The following is a 22850-nucleotide window of genomic DNA, read 5'->3' as shown; positions in this document are numbered from 1 at the left end:
TTTGGCACTGATGCGAAAATCAGGATGATATCGACCCCATTTACCCGAGGGGCTGCCGGTACTGACTACTTTACCGGCCAGGTGGACCTGATAGCATTGGCAGAGGGGGGCTGCACAATGCCAGCCGGCTGGATTCCTCTCCAGACGTTAAGATGCAGCAAGCCCACACCTATGCCCATAAAAACGCAAAATGTAGGGCTTTTCTTGACATGGTAGTGGATACTTTGGGGTTACAAACTCCAGCTCTGCCTGTCCATGGTTATGACCTTACAGACATTCTCTGAGGGTCCCACCACAGGAAGGGGCTATGCCTTTCAATCCGGCAAAAGCAGACCCCATGGCCACCTTATGGCAACATTCGTGCACCATTCCTCCAGTCAATTTGGACTTGAAAAAAATAAATATAGGCCGACAAGGGGAGATCTTTCTTTTCTCTCCTCTCACCCCATGCCAGAAGGTTTGGTTGCACAGTGTCTCCCCGGGCTGCCACTTCCACCTCAAATTTGCCAACTGATGGGGAGGGCAAGAAAGTAGATGCCTAGCGAAGATTTTCTCCTCTGGGAGCATGGCATAGAATGCAAATAACGTCTCCTTTGGCTTCGCTAAGTACTCTTTTAGATTGTGGAAGACGGTGGAGCAGGCCGCCGAGTACAGCCCTGAAGGGGAGATGCAGGAGGGTGTCCTGCAATTGGTGGATGACGGAAAGGAGGTGGTCAGACAGTCTTTGCAGACAGGCCTGGACGTTGCAGACTGTGTTGGTCCGTCAATGGGGTCAGCTATGGTTCTTAGGAGGCAATCCTACCTGCACTTCTCTGGGTTCTCTCCCAATGTCTACAGTAAATTGCTCGATATTGCTTTCGATGGTGAGAATCTCTTCATCCCGAAGGCTGATGACTCTTTGGGAAAGTTTGAGTCCAAGCTCGCATGCAAAGTCGCTTGGCCTTGCTGCGCAACACCACGCCAGGAAGGCTTAGCTCCGAAAGCCGGGCAGAGGCAGAGGCATTTCTTGTGCTCTGGAGGGTGGAAGGGGGGCATCTAGGGGCCAGCAGCGGCTGGGGTGTCTCCGTCCTCAAAGCTGCTTTGATTTCTCCTCCCACGACTCACTGGTTGGAGGACAGCCAACTGAAAATTGAGCCCAATGGCAGGATATTACCTGGGACGCCTGGGCTCTCCATTTCGTGCAGTGAATTGGTCTGCCTTTCATAAGGTGAACTTCAGAAAGACCCCCCCACCACCTCAATGCCAACTGGAACTATTTTTTCTCCACTACCTGCCATCGTTGCAGGGGCCCTTTCACCTCCACAGAGCCCTATGCGCGCTACCTCCATTAGCAATTCTGTGCCTAATTACAATCATTAAGTTTTTGTTCAAATTGGTGTGTAATTCTAGGCGCTCGTTGCAGTTTTCACTGCATTTCAACTCTCCTCGTGGCCCAGTAGGGCTTTTTTTGTTGTTCCTTCATGGCCACCGCCAGCAGAGGGCCTTATAGTTTGAGAGCCAATAATATATCGTGTACTTAATAGTGTTGAAGATTACATGTTTTAGAGGTAGGCATAAGTTGTCCACCTGACAGTAGATATCCAATCACAAGCCCACTACTTATAGAAAGTATACTTAGATGTTCCGCTTGAGCGTATCACAACCCCTCAGAGCTTTTTATCATTTGACACGTAGTATGACGTCACGTATGATGAAATTTTAGTATATAAATGTGTTTTTATGTGAAATAAATCGAGAGCTCAAGCGAACATCCGTTGATGTCCGTTGTAACTTTGTTTTAGACTATTGATAATAAAACAAAAAACTTTTCCATCTTCCTGAGTTGGTTCGATTATTTGGTGTCAGTTATTCTGCATCCTGTCCATTGCATGCGCGCTATCCAAATGGCTCTAAGCTCATATCCGACTCTCTCTCCCTTCTGTTGGAGGGGCTGCAAAACCAGTGGGGATTGGAAGCACATTTGGTTATCAGACTGTTCTGGGAGGAGGTGCAGAGGTAAAGGGAGGGATATTTCCTGATCTTAGCTCAACAGAGGTGGGGGGTGTGATTGTGTGTTTTGTGGGACCCGAAAACGAAAGCATATTCCAAAAGACAGAAATGCAGCTTCATGACTCTCCTCATAGTGACGTGGTTAGTAGTGGCGCAATAATAGAAACAAAAATAGGCACCATCCGACCAGGATTTGCTTCGGAAGGTGTGGAACTTTGTATCACTAGAATGGGCAACTCACTTGATTCAGGGCGACTTAATCTCCTTTAAACACAACTGGGAGGACGTATTAGGGTGGCTCCAAAGTGATTATATGCTCCAATGGTGCCCTCACAGAATAAGTATTTTGGGCATCATGTGATCGCCTTGAGAGCGGTGGCCACTATGGTAAAAGAACAAATTGCGTGTCTGGCAGAGGGGAGGTTGGGGGGTTGGGAGGCAAGTGTTTTTGGGTTGATGTAATTGGTTGCTTACTGTTATGCAACTAATAACAATATGTTTAAATAAAACTATACAGGAGTGTAAGATGACATGTGCTACCCTGCCAGGACTTAAAAACATGATTTGAGAGTTCTGTTTCAGCCTATGTGTTATGGAACAAGAATACGAATTAAGTAATTGGGTGGGAAAGTGAGCAGTGTTTTGTATGTATATATTTTGAGATGTATAGGATTTAGGTGGCTTAAACCTAGTTACTAAGTAACAGAGCACTGTACAAAACAGAGTGTTGAATACAGGGGGAGAACATTGAGAACAATTGGATGGGAGAGCGATTTAATAGGGTTGATCCCCTTTGGCTACCCATACGGGGAGATCTACAGAGATCTACGGGGAACCCTGTAGTTATATGTTCAAATTGTGGAAGGAAATTTTCAGCCTTTCAATACTCGGTCCAAATGGTGCAATTTGTGAGCACTGTGTTTGCTAAAAATCAGGCAAAACACCATACAATTGACATGTAAATCTCAAACACACGGAACATTCTGAGAGAGCTGTACGTGTAAGCCAGGCATGGCCCATTGGTCATGCACCAGAATGTCCTTTGATTCCTGCAGGGAGAGGCAGTGATCCTGTGAGCTGTTCCCTGTGCTACTGCCTCCTTCATAAAGGGCAGGCTGCCACCATTATCAATACGGTGCCCCTTGTTACAACCATACTCTCTGCTCAAAATGTTAATGTAAAGATTCATATATTTTCCCGTAGAGTTATGTGATTCGTGCATGTTTCAAGTCATCGCTATAAAACTGAATATTATTTTAGTCCTGAGATGTATATGTTTTCTTTTGCATATAACTTGATCACATGGTTTCCATGTGTTCATTGTCCCAATCATTTTGTCATACAAACCTTTAAGGGTGGGCAACAAAGTAGGCTTTTGCTCACTTTTCTCTGGCTGCATTCTGTGACCTGGCATATTCTGTGACCTGGCATGTGAACTGGGGATATGCTAAACTGGCGGTGGATTTAATTTTTATGACAAAGCCCAACGTGGTATATGCTGAATGTTATAAAAAGAGTATAACACATTGAAATATTCCTCGGACTGTTTTTGCGCAGGTAGCCCCACAGGAAACAAATAAACTACCCATATTGAAATCCAGGATGCAGATGCACCATCCAACAAGAGACAAAAGAATGTTCTATTTCCACACAGAGTGGGAAACCATTATTTTTTCTGCCAGCGTAAAAACAAAATGTGCATCTTTAATCTATGGGAAAAAAGAGGAATGTTGAAAGGCATTTTGTAACAATACACACATTATGAAAATAATGTTCCCAAAGGAAGCGGACTGATCATAAAAAGTAGGTAAACTCAAATACTTCAATGCAAATGCTGTTACAGAACTATCCTTCAAAGTTGCTAATTATTTGATGAAAAACAAAAGTACCTTTACAGATGGTGCATTTGTGAAGGGTACAGTGACTCCCGTGGCTGAGTCTGTTGTAAGTGATTTTAAAAACTGTCCTGAATTTATTTCGGCCATGTCAAGTGTGCACTTAGGTGCAAACACTATGGCAGGGAGGGATATCTGCACGAACATCCAATGCGATTGCCCATCTCTGCCTTTTTCAGACATGAACCTCCTGAAATCAAAACTTTGATCCTGTCTGACAGCATCTGAGTGCTGTTGCTGTTTCAATCTACACACCAGATTACTAGGCACTGGTGGAAAGCATGCAGTGGCAGCGTTCACTGTCTCAATTGGCTTCCTGCATTCTGATATGCTAGACAATGTTTAGGAAACTGCTAGTAATGAAAGAAAATATGGAATAAAGATGTTTTTGAAGTTATTAATCTCATATTAAATACATATGCTATTTATTTATATAAAGAGCAAAAAACACGGCCAAAGAAATCTTGAGACAAATTCCCATACTCATGTACTTCAAAACCCCAGTAGCGTCTGCCTACTGGCCATTAACTACAAGTAGTTTTAGCCAACATAAAAGTTGGAGACGCCTGGCATCTGGGGGTCCCGGCAACAATATTTCTGCTCAAGACGACGAGGGTGTCTCGGCATGAAAAAGTTTGAATACCACTGTCATGGATGGATAGAATAGGCCTAGATGCTGCACCTGGATGGAAGTGAATGGGCATGACGTTTCAATGCCAGGCCACATGATGTTCCTTGTATGTCGAGAATGCCTCCTAAAGACCTAGGACCATCATATGGTTCAGATATCAAGGATTAATCTAGCAGGGCTGGGAGAAACCACGTGACTCAATTATTATCTCTCCTTTGTTGATACTGCAGCGCACGTGGCAGCCCTTGCCAGTCAAATTATGAATCTAGAGCTAAGTACCCACCTGAAACGTCCTTCTACCCAGCCTGGGAGTTGCATAACTAACAGAATTCCACCTTCATGCTAAGCTGTTCATTGATGAGTGCAACGTCCCTACAAAAACCGTGCACGGTCATCACAAGACTCGAGTCGAAAAACGGCTGTTATCAAGATCTGGCAGCTTCAACTTTCCTTTTGACTTTCTGCATACCTCTCCTACTTGTGCCTGTTGTACCACCTCCCATTCAGTACCCATTTAACTGAAAGCCATAATAGTTGGGGATGGGTGTGACGCTCTTGCTAGAATTTGTCCATTCAATGATGAGGTCCCCCGTATTTCCTGGATACAAATTTGAACCTTGTAACTGAATTATTCGACTTTTGTACAACAGCAGTCGTTCCTGATGGCCACAGTCCTCATTTTCCAGGGTTTTCTCCACAAATCCAATTATCTGAGGTGAATGGATTAATCTGTGGTCTGCTTTTGCAGTTTGCTGTTTTATGGTAATTATGCATACTGTAGGCAAATGCCCAATTTCCTGATGGATTGGCCTGGGCACCGCTGCAGAATCTGCTACAGACTTCATTACAATATGGGCATCAGATAAACTGTGGCATTCTTTCATTTTGGGTTGTAAACAGCATAAGCTATGTAAATGATATCCTTGCAAAGGAGTGAGGCGGTCCCCGTGTGCAGTGCCTGCGTACGTGCATCATGGCGACTCTTGTGTTGCCTTGCAGCTCCATGGGTGATCCCATATGCAGGGCTGTTCACCATGGGATCCTGAGGAAAACTAAGATGGCAACATCATTTTCAGTGAACTTCTTTATTTTTGCGTTAGCAATAAATACATACCTTGATGTAATTGAATGGCCTTGTTTTCAATCAAATAAATGTGATTATCATTTTAAAAATATATTTTATTCCAAAGCTTACGCAAACGCACAACATATTCGTTGTGCCAGATTATAGAACTTGACAAAATATCTCTGAATTACAAATTCCATATATTTTCCATCGCATCACATTCAAACTTCGAATTATTTGATTATTATATTAAACTTGAGGTGCAGTCAATATGCACTAATGTGTAATGCATTTCTTCAGAGTTGCTCGTAAGTGGAAGGTGGTAGCAGGCAGTGAGGTTTTTTCCAGTGAGCGTCTATGGTGTCCCCACTTCTCAGACAATTTGCTCAAGTAACACGATATTGCTGCGAGTTAACTCACAGCGTGAAGATGCAAATTGAGTCCGCAGCCCCCACTATAGAAAACTCTTGTAATTTTCAAGGGATCAGTGAAAGGAACAGAAACAAGGAACCAAAGTTTGTTGCTTACTGGCAATATTTGTGTGTTGTGATTTAGAAGTGCTTGCTTTGCCCTGGCATGCGGCACGGTCAAATGAGGGCGCAGGAGACCATGAAGGCAGTGCAAGCATAGAAGACCAGGTGCACAGTGAACTTCAACAAGCCTCAAAATTGTTAGTAGCAGAGGAAACCATGAAAGCTGTAGAGGGAATGGCTGGAGATCGCCTCTCCAACAATATCCCTGCACATCCTTCAGCTATCCCTTTACGGGCAAGACCGAAAGCAAAACACTTGGATGTAACTAAGATGGATGATGTAGTGAGCCGATGGTCGATAATGTGCCAAGCCGGTCAGTAGTGAAAACTACCCAAGAAATATTTTGACTGAAGTCAATGCTTAGGCTCAGGAAGGTTCACAAGAAGATAGTGTATTTATTGCAAATGTTCATAACGTAAATGTTGCGTGTGGAGGTCGGCGGGAGGGGAGGCACAGATGTAAGAGTGGGGGCATGTGGATAACTCACCGATTTACTTGGCTTTACTGAGGGTGTTTTGATAGCCCTTCTGGCCACCAACCATTAGTAGTTGTGCACTGGTGCGTGGGTTAACTGGTTTGCAGGTTAGGCCGATGGGGCCTGTGCTCTGTGCCTGTACCAATGGAACCCATCAGCGAGGCACGTTTCCACGAGACATAGGTAGAGAAGAGGAAACGCGGTTATGCACCTTGTGTATGGATAAGAAAGGGAGTAGCAGACCCCATGGTGAGGAGCAAGGGAGGGAATTGGCGCATTGTAAATTGCTGCGATAAAAGAAAGACACCCTCCCCTTGTGGGTGGCGCTGATCTGCCTTTAGGTAAACTATGAAGGCAAAAACACCTGTGGGGTTTCCACTTCAACATGATCAAACATAACAAAAGATCGTAAACTTGACACATGGAGGTGTAAAGAAGGTCACCAATACAAAAGTTAGTATAGCTTCAGACACCTCTGTTCGCAATGGCACTCGCATCAATAAAACCACACATGGCTTGGTGGTCTTCTGATTTACTTATATTAACAGAGCATTTGGTTCATCATCTCTGTGATCACTCCCTCCTGCAACTACAGATGGAAATGGGAGTGGACCCATGAGAGATACTGCTTCTAAAGTTATTTTTTGGGAAACATTTAAATCATTTCATTTGGGGTGTTTAACTTGCTACACGGGGTATGGTCCAAAAAACATAAATAGATTTTGCACTTGCCTAGACCATGTGAGTAGAAGGCTTCTTTGGATTATTTTGGAGGAAGCATGTATGGAGAATATGATACTTTGAAAACTCAAAGCTAACGTTTCTGACTGTTAAGTGGTGTGCGGGAGGACCATCAGGCCCTTTAAAGCAAATTGTGGGATGCGCCAATTGTATCTCCTCACTCCAATTATTTTTCATCTATCCATACATGGTTTATATACCTGTAGGAGAAAAGTTCCATCCATTATTGCTTTGTACGGATGACGTTTTGATTGGCTTGCATTGTAATAGCCCTTCAAAAGTTCATGCCCATGCTGATGTCATGGCTCCACGGACACCATCTCCCAGTGTTGTAAAATCAAAAGTGACGAGATTGAGAAAAGAGAGCCCAAATCGCACAACCATCATTAAGTACGATGAGGGATATCTTTCTTAGACTGTATTTCAGACTGGGGGCTCGCTGATCGATCCTCACCTGTATGTTGGTAAAGCGAATGTTGCTTTGACCAGTGTGGTGTTGTCTGGAATCTGGGGATACGTGTATTATTCTTTACTTCAAAAAGATCTTTACATCTATTTCGTGAATTTCTCTTGCTACCATGCTGAAATCCTATATTGTGAAACGTGTCTCGTTTCTTTGGAACACAAGTAAAAAATGTCCCACACGTTCTTCGGTCCTTGATATTGGCTAATAGGCGAGCTCATTTTACATAGAAAATCATTTCTGATATCTTCAATTGCTCCTCATTCAATGTGAATCGATAGCTGTTCACATAATTAAATATCTGACCAAGATGAGACTATTCACGGAAAACTAAACAACTTCAAGTTAAGAACTACCCCGTGTAACGCCTGATTTAAAAAAAATAATTTTGCTAATTATTTTAATCGAAATTTGGCAGAAAAGACTACAAATCGAGCCGATCTCTAATTGGTGCATATGTCGACCATGCAGCCTTGCATGATGTTGATTCTGAACCGAGAGCCTAGGAGTTTGGTGTCGAAGGCGAGATTTGGCCTATTGGTCTTTTCTGGATGTGGCGTGCCATCGCTTCAATACCACACTCCAAAAAGTGCATTGTAGTTGTAATGGGAGAACAAGAGAAACTGCTATGCTCTTGCTTCTACTTTGCCCAATGTGTAGGCGTTCAAGGAAAACAACTATTGTTCCACAGTTTAAGGGTTATGGTGTTCATGAACGCAGAGTAGCTTTTTTCCTGCTACTCTCTGCCAAGGAAATTAATCTGACTAATGCTGTGGAAATCTTTCTTGGAGTTGTACCGAGAACAAAGAGCCTATCTATGCAAAAAATAAAAAAGGTCAACCGCTATTTTGAAAATATGTTTTAGAGCACAGAGCATCAATAGACTGGTTCCAGTGATAAATTGCCAAAGGATTTATTTTGTAATGATTGAAATTCTGCATTGTGCTTTAATGACTTATGTCGAAATAAACATCTTGAACTGCACTGAGCATGGGCTAAATTCTTCAATCGAGCATTAGGATGATCAGCAAATTCAGAACTTGGGGGAATTAATGGGATGCAACATGGTGGCAAAACACTGTAGAGGAGTAAGGCTCCCTGAAGTTGGAGCAGAGTTCTGGGTGTAGTAAAGTAGCACAGGTCAATGCAGGGACACAACGATGCATTCTAAGAATGGCACATGCTAGGTTGTAGGAGGAAGTGGCACACACACCAAGGAGATCAAAGGCAGAGGAGCGCAGTCCGGAACACTTGGGTCATCTCTGAGAGCGCTGTGGTAGGCTCCTTTTTTTTTTTAATCAGTCGGACGTTGACCCCTGTGTCACTGACGAACACATAGAGCAGTGACCCTTGAGTCAGAGGAGGTTACCTGGCTATACAGCTACTTTCCACTGGCTCTTGTCGTGCTAGTCAGGCAGGAGTTTGTCTCCTCCTGAAGTCTAGCAAGGAAGCCTGGGAGGAAAGGAGATCACAGCCGGGTGGAAGCACTGGAAGGATTGTCACGGCAGATGATAAGGTATTGAGATGTTGTTACGGCAGATCTGATCCACTGTGCTTACTAACTGTATGGGTGCAATACTCTGCATCTGGAGGAAATGCTCGGAGTAGACACAAAAGATCCAGCTCCAAATTGCAGAAAGGAGTTTTCCAGACTATAGACCTTTGGTTTCAAGAGAGCTACAAAACAGCGATTCGTCAGAGGCCCAAGAGGACCAGTGTCAGCATTGGCAATATCAGTAACACCGTTAAGGCTAAAGGTGCAGAGCTATGGCAGACTCGGACGCCGTGCTGTCCAGCTAGCGTTGTCTGTGGTGGATCTGGCATGGACCAGTTAGCAACTCGTCTTGCCTGCTCCTTGACAGCTGAAGGCTGCTTTAGCACCACAGAACTCAACTCCTTCAATCCTCAGCACCAAATCTTTATAGCTGACTCTTCACCCCAGCACCACCCCCGATTTACCAGCACTGCTTTCTGGGCAAGTGGCTTTCTCTGCCTCTTCTACCAGTGTATCTAGCAGTATTTTAGGGGGACCCAGAAGGCTAAAGGAGGCAGCCTTAGTACCTGTTGGAAGTCTGTTATTGGATTTAGGAGTTTCTCTTGAGGGTCCCTTGCAACCGCCCCCCGTCATTGTGGGACGCAGAGGCTGGAGCACGTATTACATATGTTTGTCTCAGAAGACTTCAGCAATGACTGTGGGAATAGAGCCAATCACGTTTTTAACTGGATAATTTCTCATTTTATGGACTACTCATTTTTAGTTGTGGCATGTCTAGCTGCTCTGGGCTCTTGCTTCACAGCTTTTGGCACTGTACGCTTTTTATTAGAAAGTTGCTGGTATGTTGTGGAAGGCGTTGCTGCCATGTTATGCGCCTTGCACTTTATCAGAACCCTTGATTCGACTGTTGTTCTAAAATGGGGGCAAAGTGACTTTGGGCCTATGAATCCAAATTCACGTGCACAACACTTGCAGTGGGACAGGTCTGGCTAATTCTTTTGCTGTTCTCAAAAGAAGGAGCTAGTTGATGATATTGTGTGCAATGCTGATACAGGCTATGCCCTCCCACGCACCCTGCCTCTTTTATTTTTGTTGTGCACTTCCCTGTAGGGAACTGCTGCTATTCTACATGCCACACATCTCTCTACTGTGAGGCTGCTGCTATTACATGCACCTGGATTTTTATTTGCACCCTTGATTTGCTGATTAGGGCGATCAATAATGCGGGAAATGACTTTGGGGTCTGAGAAGACGTTCATGTGGACGATTAGGCCTGACACACTCACCTGTGCAGAGTCACCATCGTCACTAGTCCAATATGCACTGTGCATCTTCCAGGATCCATTGATGCACTGCTCCTGCTCGCCCTCCTTGATGGAGAGATGGTGTACAATGTGCACAGGTGGAGCCTGAGCAAAGCGGCTATGCCAGGAAATTGCCTGCCGCCCACACCTGGGGTGCAATTAATCATACAAATAAACAATTAAAGTGCTGTTGGGTTTCAGAGATAGTTTAAGGCATAGGACTGGGAGAAGGTGTGGATGGTGAACATGTCAGTACCATGAGAAGGAAATCCTGACTGCAGATGACCAGCATTACACAGGCTACTTCTATACTGGGTGAGGAATTGGCTCTCAGAAAGCAGGCAATGGGGCAGCAGGAATGCTTCATCTTACCATGGGTACTCTGAAAACAATCCTGCCCCCAAGAATCCTGCATTAAGATCTGCTGTGTTCCCAATGGTTCAGGCGACACATTCCTAAGAGGAAGAACTGGGTCTTAAAGCCATGTCTGCACCGTCAGGTATCAGATGTTACAGTGGGTGTGTGAAATCCATGCTGGTAAGTGGGGGTCAATGGAGGCCGGGTTTATAGCCATTCATGTCAAAGCGCTTTATGGAATGAATCAGTGCCAAAGGGGAAAAGGTCTAAACGCAAAGGAGGAGTGAAGGCACCCCATCGTCCACTACAATAATCCACAGTAAAGAAGGCTTGATATCTTGAACACATTTGAGGAATGTACATTGTTGATTCTTTGTAAACGTGTGGTCATGGAGACGACAGCAGAGCTTATGGTAAATCAACTTCCTTTACTGATCTATTTACAAATTTGCCGTCCATGCTAATTGAAAAGGTATTATCCTTACAAAAGAGGTTTCCCAATAAAGGCAACTGCAGACTGTATGTAATCTAAACCACTCATTTTCTCCGAAGTGACTCAAACAGACCTCGCTTCCCTGGCTCCCTCCTACCCCCAGCGGGATGAGCCGTTGGGGGCAGCCAGCAGAGTTCGCACCGAAAGGAAGTGTGGAAGCGAGATGAGGGCTTCCTCCGAAGGGGATGCTTTATAGTAATACCCGCTTGACAGTGGCCACTAGACTAGTTACCGGGCAGGATCCTAATAACAAGGAAGCTGATTGGATTGTGCACCTATCCCAGAACTCTCATGCACCCTGTATGATGCAGTTCAAACCAAAATACCAGGCTTGACCCAGTGCTCAGGGAGGTCCATTGAATTCTTCTTAGGAATTCCTCTCATTGGTTTAGTCAAGATTACATCATTGGAAATTGCGAATTATATTGCTGGCTAGAGGGGTGGGAGAGTTTGGTTTCTGTTTTAGAGATTGATGGCATATCCAGTATGGCTGGGGCTCAGGAGGGTTGTGAATTGTGGTTCCTCTGGTCTGAGAAGTCAGTTGCCTTAAAATATCATCTGAGGAGGAACAGGCTGGTTAGTAGGTGAGTCAGGGAATGGTGAACTGCTGGTTGGAAAAGAAACGGAAGTGGGTTTGGGGCATAGGATCAGCCTCCCCAGAAGAACCATGGGATGCCAGTGAGATGCAGGAAGGATTTGAGGATGGACATAGAGGAGTGGAGTGGCAATAATATTAGAGGCCCTCTGTGTTTCCTCAATATATCATAGGATCTATATTCCACTTGGAGTCTGCAGTGGAGAGGTTGGATAACATCTCGATAACAGTGATCCTGAGGTTTGCTTGGAGTGTCAACATTGTCTGGTGGGATTTATTTCAAAGGGTCTGTGGAGAGGATTATTCTTAAGGATATTGAATCGGCAGGCGATGGATCAGAAACTGTGACTCGGGGTGGCAACGTGGCAGAGAACTGTGCTTTGAATCTCCCCTGTAGAAGGGGCCATGTCAGAATTCTGGACTACCAGGCAGTTGAGATCATGAGTGCAAGGGCCAGCCCTGACGTCATGGCGGCATCCTATGCATCACCCTTCCAATGACAATGGAGAACTCACTATATGTCCAATACATGCGGCCATCTTGCGAAGAGCAAAGAATTGCCCCAACCTTGGGAAGCTGTTCAAGCTCTAAATCCAGCAATCAATAAACATGGTATATTGTTCAATTCTGGAATGGACAGGCTTCATAACACTGATGCTTCAGCAGAACTAGGCAACTCCTCATCTTTGATGGTGAAAGAGAAGTGTTTGTGGATTTACTTGGAGTGTGTGGAGCAAGTCAAGAACTTCTTGTGGACCGGTTGTATAAAACACTGACACGGGGCAGGGCACAGCTTCCTAACCTGCATGATGATGGTCCATGCATAGATGTGCAAAGGCAGCGTGAAATCACATTGGTAGCCGAATCTCATTCTCAGATTTTGTAGACGAAAACTACAAAGCGCAGTGGAAAGCCTTTGACGGTGTGAAGATGAAGCTGCATTGTTGCCCATACAATATTGTGACTTGTCATCCAAGACGAGACATTTCTCCGAAGACCCCTAATCTGCTTGACACTACATAGGGATTATGCAGGATTAAGAGGCAATGGATCACTGAACAGATCTTTGTGGGCTGCAGATGTTAATTTTGGGGCATTTTAACTGAGAGACAGCGAATGCCACAGCATAAAGATGCGTGCACAATTTAGCGTTGTGGTTTGGTAGAGCCACATGCTTGTGTAAACTAAGCAACAAACACCATAGTAGGGTCATGGTGGCCATGTGATGTGCATTCCAAACCAGTGAGTGCTGGGAGGAGCCTTCATTCTCCTTACAACTTTGGTTGTGAGGGAGAAGGCTGTCTCAGACCCTGTATAGAATATCTAATGGATTGTGGCAGTAGAGTGCAAGGAGCTCGGTTGTTCTTGTCTAGCGTGTTCATATGTCTGTACTGAGGTATTCAAGTTGGGGATAGAATGTTTTGGATGAATGGTGGGTAGAGCTGTTCAGGGTTTCTTGTTGAAAGTCGGGATCTCTATTACTTCTCCAATCAAGATTTCGATGACTACGGTCAAGATTTGAAAAGAGTAATACAATCTCTAGGTTGCACAAAGCCAAATCGAATTGGTGAGCGGGTGAGGTCTGGCTGCAGTATATGAATGACATATGAATCCAGGGTGCGTGGGGCAGGAAGGAGTATCAATTTTCAGTGAATTATCTGGAGAACGGGTATGGCTGAATGTAAACTAATATCGTAGACTGTGAAGGGGATCAATGGGATGGAGAAGATGCACAGAAATTGGTCATACATTCTGAAGAAGGGCGTTAGCATGGAAGGCTACCGGAGACCACTAGACTCTGGTGGAACATGAGAAGCTGGGGAGGAAATAGGGCGTAGAAGGAGCAGATTTGTTAGTCTTGAACTATGGCTGAGGGGCAACTTTGTTGCAGTTGATCAGTGACCACCATCTGAAAGGCTGCGCCACGCTCTGCCCAGCAATCGATTCCTCCTGATTTGTCCGCGCCATAGCTTCAGGTCTTATAAACGATGTCTGAATTCGTTTCCATAGTTTGTTCAGATGCCAGCCCGGCCTGGCTGTGTCGTCTTCACAGGTTTTTTGATCTTCTTGAGGACATGGCAACTCAATTGCCTCCTGTGTCTTCTCTTCACATTCATCCTGAAATTGACAAGAAAGATAATCTAATGAGAAGATAGTTGTACTGTCTGTTTAACTAATACTGTTTTGCTTTTAAATTTACTTTCAGTGCATATTCTCTTCTTGTGTATTGAAGCAACTAAATGCTGAATCCATCAGCTCAATCTTAAACCAGGTCTTGTTCTTAAGGTTTGTGCTGAATGCATGTTGATCCCAGAACATGGTACTATGATTGGGATGAGTGATGTTTTCAGTCTATTCTATATGAACATCGATTAGAACTATTAACAAGTAAGACATTTTAACCAGTGATTTTTTTTGCGTATTTAAAGGCCATTAAAAAGAAGGCTGGATTTGATGAAAATCAAAGATCTGAACCCTTCAGTATTTGGCAGAGTTGTGAAATTGAACATTCCCAAAAGCTGACCCCCTGCTGTGTTGTTATCAATGTGCAGCCATAATAGCTCAAAATTGTTGAGGCAGTAGTTCATGGCTGGGCAGGAGCACAACTCACAATAGGGCTGTGGTTTGATTCTGTGGAATCCTTCAAGAGAAAAACATTCCAGGATATTGAATGTTGCAACATACATTAATCTCTTTCTCCATCTACACATATATGTGTGTGCATGTGTATATAATAAACAATTGGGGAAAAAAAGCCCCATTTTGCTCGAAGCTGTTAAGTAAAAGCACACTGAGAGGCTAAAAGAGAAAACGTTGGTGGGCTCCATCTGAATGTGCAGAACCAGCAGTATGTATTCACATAAACAGCAGCATTCTAAGGTAAAAATGAAAAAAACATGGGGCCTCATTACGAGTCAGCCGGTCCGGAAAGAACGGTGGTGGTAAATCCACCACCACCGTTCTTTTCGGACCGGCTGATTAAGAGTCCTGCAGGCGGGAGGTGTCAATCCTGCCAGGTCTGACCTGGCGGGTTTAACACCACCCGCCTGCAGGCGGACATGGAAACCCGGTACCATTACAGCATGGTGCCGGTGTTTCCACTTCCCCATTCCCATGGAGTCCCATGGAGATTAACAGATTTCCGCCTCCGGAATTACCGGGTCACCAGGGTTGTAATGCCCCAGTGATTCCGGCAATCACGGAGGCGGAATGGTAATAGGAGTCCGGCGGTAACCTGCTGGAATTTCCGGCACTGTTGCCGCCGGACTCGTAATGAAGCCCATGGGCTTATAAGGAAACATGAAATCCGAGCCAACACTCTACACCACACGTTCTGTCTCTACACTGAGACTTCGTCGGGTGAAATTAATTCCCAAAATATTGCGCGGGATACTTCAAGGCGATCACGTGATCTATCGAGTATGCAACGGTTGACATAATGTTGCTACTCAGCGCCATATTAGAATAGATATCTCCACTTTTTCCTCCTCTTCCCATGTCTCTTGTAAGTGGATAATCGCAAATCCATTCAGTTTTTCTTTTATAGCATTGTCAGTTAGTTTCCCCTTAGCACTCGCTATATTGCATGACAATATTGACACTGTGTCTACACAATCGATCGTGCTGATACAAACTGGCTGCCGGTCTATAGTGGTTTTTGGTGAGGAACACCCTGATATTACAGTCCCTGATACTATTGGTTCATCCTCCAGTCCAGTGATGTTGGGAGCACAGCCCGAGTGTTACATTCAGCCATTGTGTGGGAGTTTGCTTGTGGTCCATCTTGTCGATAGGAGGTACATTCTATTGGCTACAACAATATTATTCTGCATCACTTGCTCTTTGGCATCCCTTCTCTTTATAGTTTGGATCTCGTGGGCTCTACCCAATTTTTTCCCATTCGAGTATTTGTTGGAGGAATCCCTCCCAAATTGGGCAACCGAGGTCGGGTCAGGGTAAAAATATGCCAAAGGAACCATCCTATACGAAGAGCCACATGAGGCACAGGTTACATTTGAGCCTAGTATATAGGACACCACTTGCGTGGGAGTCAAAAGAACCAATCACAATCCCCCTTGATAGATTTAATTGTACCTCACACCCCCAACCCTTCCAGAAATTAATATAGATCCTGGATTAATTTGTTGCCCATATATAAGCTTTTATATTGCCCTCTATTCTTATTCTCCTTGATCTCTCTGGCGCTTTTGACACTGTTGATCACCCACTACTGTTCCACACTCTCTCCTCCTTTGGGTTCAAAGGCCCTGCTCTAAAATGGCTATCCTCTTACCTTTCCGCCCGTTCCTTTGCTGTTTCATGGTGAGGCCAGACCTCTCCTTCCTTCCCTCTAATTTACGGTGTTCCTCAAGGCTCTGTACTTGGCCCTTTCCTCTTCTCTCTCTACACCTCCCTCATTGCCCCTGTTATCTCCTCCTTTGGCATCTCCCATCATTTCTATGCCCACAATACTCAACTCTTTCTCTCTTTCTCCTCCTTCACACCTGACCTCCATCTTAAACTCTCCTCTTGTCTCACAGCCATCAAGAACTGGATGTCCTCCCGCTTTCTTTCTCTCAACACCGATAAAACCAAAGTCCTTTTCTTCCCCTCTAATACTCTCCGCCCTCCCTCTCCTCCCCCTTTTATCCACTTTCCTCTCTCCGATCTCCCTATCTCCTCCCATGCTCGCAATCTAGGCGTTCTATTTGACTCCTCTCTCTCCTTCTCGCAACACATTTCTCTCACCTCCCGCACCTGCCGATACCACCTCTACAATATTCGCAAATTCCGTCCCTCCCTCACATTCCACGCTAGCAAACTTCTAATCTCCTCACTCATCTTTTCCCGCCTCTTCTACTGCTCCTCTCTAATCTTCGGACTTCCCTCTTCTCAGCTTACCCCTCTTAAATCTATATACCACTCTGCTATTCGTACCCTTTGTCCTTACCTCCCGTGACTCTATCTCCTCTTCGCTCTCTCACCTTGGCTGGCTACCTTTCCACCTACAACTAAAATTCCACTTTTTCTCTGCCTTGTTTTCAAATCCCTCCATGGTCTTGCTCCTCCTTATCTCTCCTCCCTTCTCGCCTTCTACTCCCCCTCTCGCTCCCTTCGTTCCGCTGACCACTTCCTTCTCACTGTACCTCCTTCCCCCTGCATTTCCTCCCGGTTCCGCTCCTTCCATCTTCTTGCTCCTCTGCACTGGAACTCTCTCCCCCTCCCAATCCGCTCTTCCACTACCCTCACCTCATTTCGTACTTCCCTTAAATCCCTCCTCCTCCATTCCCCACCTTGAAGCCCCCCCTGCCCTCTCTACACCCCCCCTGGTTTTTCCCCTGTTTTAATTCCTCTCTCCCCTCTCCCATTACACTCTCTCTCCCTTCCTTCTACACTTATTCAATTCTTCTCTTGCCCCCCCCTTAACACTCCGAATCCCACTCCACTTCCCCCCTCTCAGTTAATTGCTCTTTGCACTGCTTTGTGGAATGATTCAAGTTGTAATTTTTGCTCACAATGTTAATTGTTATTTCTCTGTATTTGTTGTCCCATTGTACAGCGCTTTGGTGTAAAGCGCTCAATAAATAAACAAATCAATCAATCAATAAGCGTATTTATCCATTGGGCAACTTTATTGATCAATCCAGTTGTGGTTTCATGTGCTTCGTTAGGCAAAGTAGCAACTCCTACTGTTATACCCACCAATGCTGCCTCTGCAGGTGGCAGAGTTAGTCACTTTCCTTCCATAGGGTTATCAGGTTGCTTCCCTTACAGCCTTCTGGTTTAATTAGTATTTGCCCAAAGGTTATCCAACCCTCCCCCAGGTTTGTTTTCATTTCGGGATTGGTTCACATTTGTCAGTTTGGGTCTCATTTAACCATGTACACAACAATGGGGTAACTATTGTGTCCATTTTGGGTATCTTCTCAATGGCCACACTTTGGCTTGGATAACCACTTGATCCCTCCTTTCCCCCACTAATCGTGGCCTTTTTTCCCACCCAAGTTGTTATATGCCCCAGGGTCATTTTCAAGCCACATGCCTCATTTTATGTTTGTCTGGTCATATCATCCATCACATTTAGGAAGGTGAATAGTGTTTTAGGAATTGCCATATCGGCCGCATAGAATCTTTTATTATTCTGCTGACACATTCTTTGAATTGTTCTACTAGAGCGCCTACAGCAATCAGGCTAACAACTTGAACAGAGACAACACTTGTATCATGGACTTTCCATTACACTCTCATTACATTATTGGTCGACATCGGTCGCAAGACCCTTTACAGCTTCTAATAGGGTTCCACCTTCTCTAGCCAGGCTTTCTATGTTTCCCTGGTTTAAAATGGCCTTGGCGCTCTCTTGTTGATTTAATTGTAGCAATTCGACATGATCAATTTCATCAGCTTGTGCACTCGCCGGCATCACTGTAGGAAGTCTATCCCGGACACCCATGGTTCCCGTTGCACATGGTATGCGGTCCTGTGTTTCTACATTACTATCAGTGGGTATTCTGTCGACAATGTGGCATTATTCGGGGCTGTCTCATCTTCTTCAGGGAGACAGAAGCTGGTTTCCCTTAATTCTCTTTCCACATGCAGAATTTGTTGTTCTAGTTTCCCAGATGTATCTTTTAGGTAACTGTCCAGTACCGATGAGATTGTGGCAATGAACCCTTATTTCGGTTGATCACATTCTTTTTTACCTTTTTTATGTTTGTTTCAGCCAAGCTTGAGTTCTCTTTCCTTTTCCCCCATTGCAATATTATAGTTTATACCACGTTTTGGTTCCTTTAACCCGTGTGTTATCGGTTTCACTACATAGTCAAAAATAATAGGTATAGCATTAAAATGAGCTAAAGAGAAGCCCCGCGTAAACCTCAATAAGGTGCAGTAAGGTACAGTAAAGTGCAGTGCAGAATGGTGCAATTGATGCTATACAAAAATAGACTATTATAAAATTACAAGTTTATACAATTTTCAAACTCTATAAAAATCATTTATGATCCGTGATGTTTATATAATTGATTAAAAGAACACTAACGGCTAATTTAAAAAGATCCTTACAAACTGTTATAACTGCACCAAAGACAATGAAATCGCTAAAACCACTAAAATCGTTGTATAGTTTAACTTTGTTTAAATTGCCATTCGCAATAACACTTGGGCCGTGATCAATGTGGGAGGCTGTAAAGAATGTTTTTACGGTCTTTCGGTCTTTATCCCTGTCGTTTTTTATTGCTTTACTTTTCTCTACTTCACTTCCACACAAGACTGTCAGTACTCCAATACTTTAGTTGAAACAAGTCAAAGCAAGCCACAAGTATACCGTAGACGTGCAAGGGACAAGGGACGCCCGACCGGCTTAAGGGGCTGCCTGAGTCCGACTCTTCCCCTTCCCCCCCCCCCAATGCATGTGTAGGAGTTTTCACCCTTGAAGCCACGGTCGCAAACACGTTGGCTGTTGGCAATCACATTGGCCCACTCCCACACAAGAGGAGGAAGGGAAGCGAAGATCTCGGCAGTAAAACTCTTCACTCTTTCAAAAGGGGTCTCGGGAGAGAAGGATAAGATCACCAATAGGCGGTTTAGCTAGATCTCCCCCGAGTTTGGAGCAGGACCTCTTCCACTCTCACTCTGTCAAAGTCAGGCCGATTCATGTCAGTCAACCCGTGAAGATACATGATAGTCCTTTAGAGGGACAGTGCGCTTCCTGCCTTGTCAAGTACAAGGCACATTCGCAAAGCGATCACAGGACACAATGTACGTACCAGAACGCTCCCAGTCCTGGCCCTGGTCTTGGTCCATGTCCCACGGAACACACTCGTCCTCACTCCGCCATGCTCTGCTATGGACCAGTGTTTAATAGCATGCAGTAGGAAGGCGGACTTGCAGATGATGGCTACTGTAGACAGACTCAAAAATGAAATAACTTAGCCCACACACGGAGCACACTCGTCCTCACTAGACCTGTATTGTTTCTGTGTTACCGTCGCACACACGAGAGAAGACGCTTGATTTAATTGAAATTTGACAGTATAACCAGTTCACTTTGAAGAAATTGATGTGAACAGTTTTGCCCTCTGGGTATCTAACATTATTGCAATGCCTTTTTGAAAGGAGTAAGGATGTCCCCATGTAGGGCGGGGAAGATCTTAAGAACACACTTCTCCATTCAAAGGCTTTGAGCAGAATCTATTCCGAAGTGCGTCACTAATTATTGCTTCTTCGTCCCAAAATCCCAAATGTCCCTTACTCTTTCACGCCTCAAGAGGTTGAGTGACATACCGCTGTGAGCAGCAATGGACATCAAATAGGTTACTTCTATTCAGGCTGTTCTCGGTTCGACTGCATCAAACATTTAAATTCAATGCCAGTTCAAACATAACAGCCACATTGAGTGATTGTTAATCCAGACTTTGAGGTCAAGAAAAGCAATTGTCTTTGGGAAACTTGAATTTGTGCAGTTTGTTGTGGACTTACGCGGGTGTCTTGGCGTAGCTGCCCCGGGCTCCAGGCCCAGGCCTTGAACACCAGAACACCCAAGCTCTGGACGGTCGGTAACAGTCCCTTGTAAATGGCAGTCAGTGAACATGTGGGGGTATTGGTGGGGACACAACCCGACTGTCTGGCCCTATGCCTCACTTCGAAGCTATGCAATGTTTTTTATTCCATAAAGTGGTATCTAAATGCTGCTTCTGCCCCTGTATCTCGGAAAGGCATTGTATGCACTGACTCTGCTATGCAGTGAACATACTACGGTCATCTGGAAGCTCACAAGCATGCAGCCCACCATTGTTGGATATTTACACAAAGCAGATGAGTGCTGGACAAATTACAGATAGCATACCATTGCTGGTACAGTGCCACTGCTCCTCCGCATGGCTGCTATACTCAGTTGGTAGAGTGTCTGCCTTCCTCAGCAGGACTTTTATACTTCCATTGTTGTACAGCCTCTGCTCTTCTGAGCCGAGAGGCCATGCTTACATGTGTGCATTACCAAAACATCGCAGAGAAAATTAAAGTCTGTCTGAATCGAAAGGCTGGCTGAGAGAGACTACTTTGCTTTTTCTGGGGGTGATGTGAAAGACTGCTGCATTGTCATGTCATGTTTTTCCAAGTGCTTGCAGTTTGGACACATTCATACACAAAAACATGTTCAGGTTGAACTGGTAAGTTTTCATTTTGTTTAATAAATGTCTGCTTAAAATCCTTTTCCTTTATTTTCTTTCAAAATTAATTTATTATTTGAAAAAAACAAAGGGAAATGTCCTCAACATAGCATCCTCTTACGGAAACAGATCACAGAGATGTATAATGTTTATATTTTATTAACCACTAGATAATCCATTTAAAGCTTACACGAGTATCTGTTGAATTTGACTCGAGGTATGTTATCCCTTCATTTTTCACATTGGGAGGGGGGCATGGGTTTCGAGGGGGGTGAGAGTGGGACATGGGTTTCCAAGGGGTAGGTCAGTCTGATCGAACCTAACTGAAGCTTCTTGCTTCCCCGGCGGACACGGGCAGACACCATCTGGAGCTGCTTCCACTGGAGCTGTTCTTTGCCTCGGGGGCCTTGGCCAAGGGAGCTGCCAGGCAGTGGTGGCCTGGAAAGCTGAGGGATAAGGGCCCAGCACACCAACGGGAGTGCAGTGGGTATGCCGGAGGGAGGAGGGCGAGGAACAGGGAAGCGTGGTCATTGGGGGGAGGGGAGAAGGAACCCAGTCACATTGGCGCTAAGAAGCGCAGCTAATTCAATAAATTAAGTCAAGGAATGAGACCTGATCCAGGCACTGGAGTGCTGGAAGCCCCAAACAGAAAATTAAATAAAGTTTGAGCCCAGGTGGATCCAGCAATCACAAAACACTCACCCAGCCAGGAGGTCCAGTAATGGTGATGTCAACACAGTCCCTGACAGAGTGGAGTCCTATTTAGGATTTTCTCAGATTCTCCTCTCCCATTATGGGAGGGGAGAGACCAGTCACATAATGGCAGTAAAACTGACACTATGTGATTCAAGGCATAATGAGCAAGGTCCCTTGGTAGCCCATGCATTTAGGAATGGGTGAGGTACCCTGGAAAGGACTAGACATCATTATGCATTGATGACAAATCCAGTGACTGATAGAAGGTTTAGTAAACAGTAACTCCTATGTAGGTAGGTAGAGGGAGTACACTCTATGTCCAAGGTGATCCATACGCTACGACACAAAAATCATATATCTTGACAGTTGTCCTCATTTTACGCTACAGGAGAGCTGATCAGCCAGTGAAATACACCTCTCCACTGACCTTTTCCTTAATGGGAAGTGAGTAGGGTTGATCCTGCTAGGGGATGGCAGGGAGGCACTGGGAGGCCTCTTGTGTAGCCAGCATTGGTGGGTCAGGAGTTTTATTAGTTAAGTAGTAGATCCCTGGTGGTCTTGACAGGTGGCAGGAGTTTACTAAGTGAAAGGATTAGTAGCTGCCCTACACATTTAGTTATGACAGTATGATTATTCCATGTAGTGTAACGCTCACCTGATTCCCACGGAGGCGCAGGCCTGGCTTCGAGTGCTGATGCTTCTTCGAAGGTGAAGCACAGGACTCTGAAGATGGACAGGAAGGGCCCCTCTACTCTGGCTTCTCTGGCTCGCAGGAATACCATCCTGTGCGTGAAAAGGGAATATTACCTACTGACAGAATAGTGCTCAAGCCTCCCACTCCCTTCCAACCCTCCACGATACCCTTCCACGATTCCCCGTGAAGTCTCACCTTAGGGTCTGGAAGGATGAGCTCTCCATTCTGCTTCTGATGCAGGGGCGCGTCGAAA

This window comes from Ambystoma mexicanum, chromosome 3p (assembly GCF_040938575.1).
Source record: "Ambystoma mexicanum isolate Mex_15411 chromosome 3p, UKY_AmexF1_1, whole genome shotgun sequence".
NCBI lineage: Eukaryota > Metazoa > Chordata > Amphibia > Caudata > Ambystomatidae > Ambystoma > Ambystoma mexicanum.
This window is presented reverse-complemented; position numbering follows the sequence as displayed.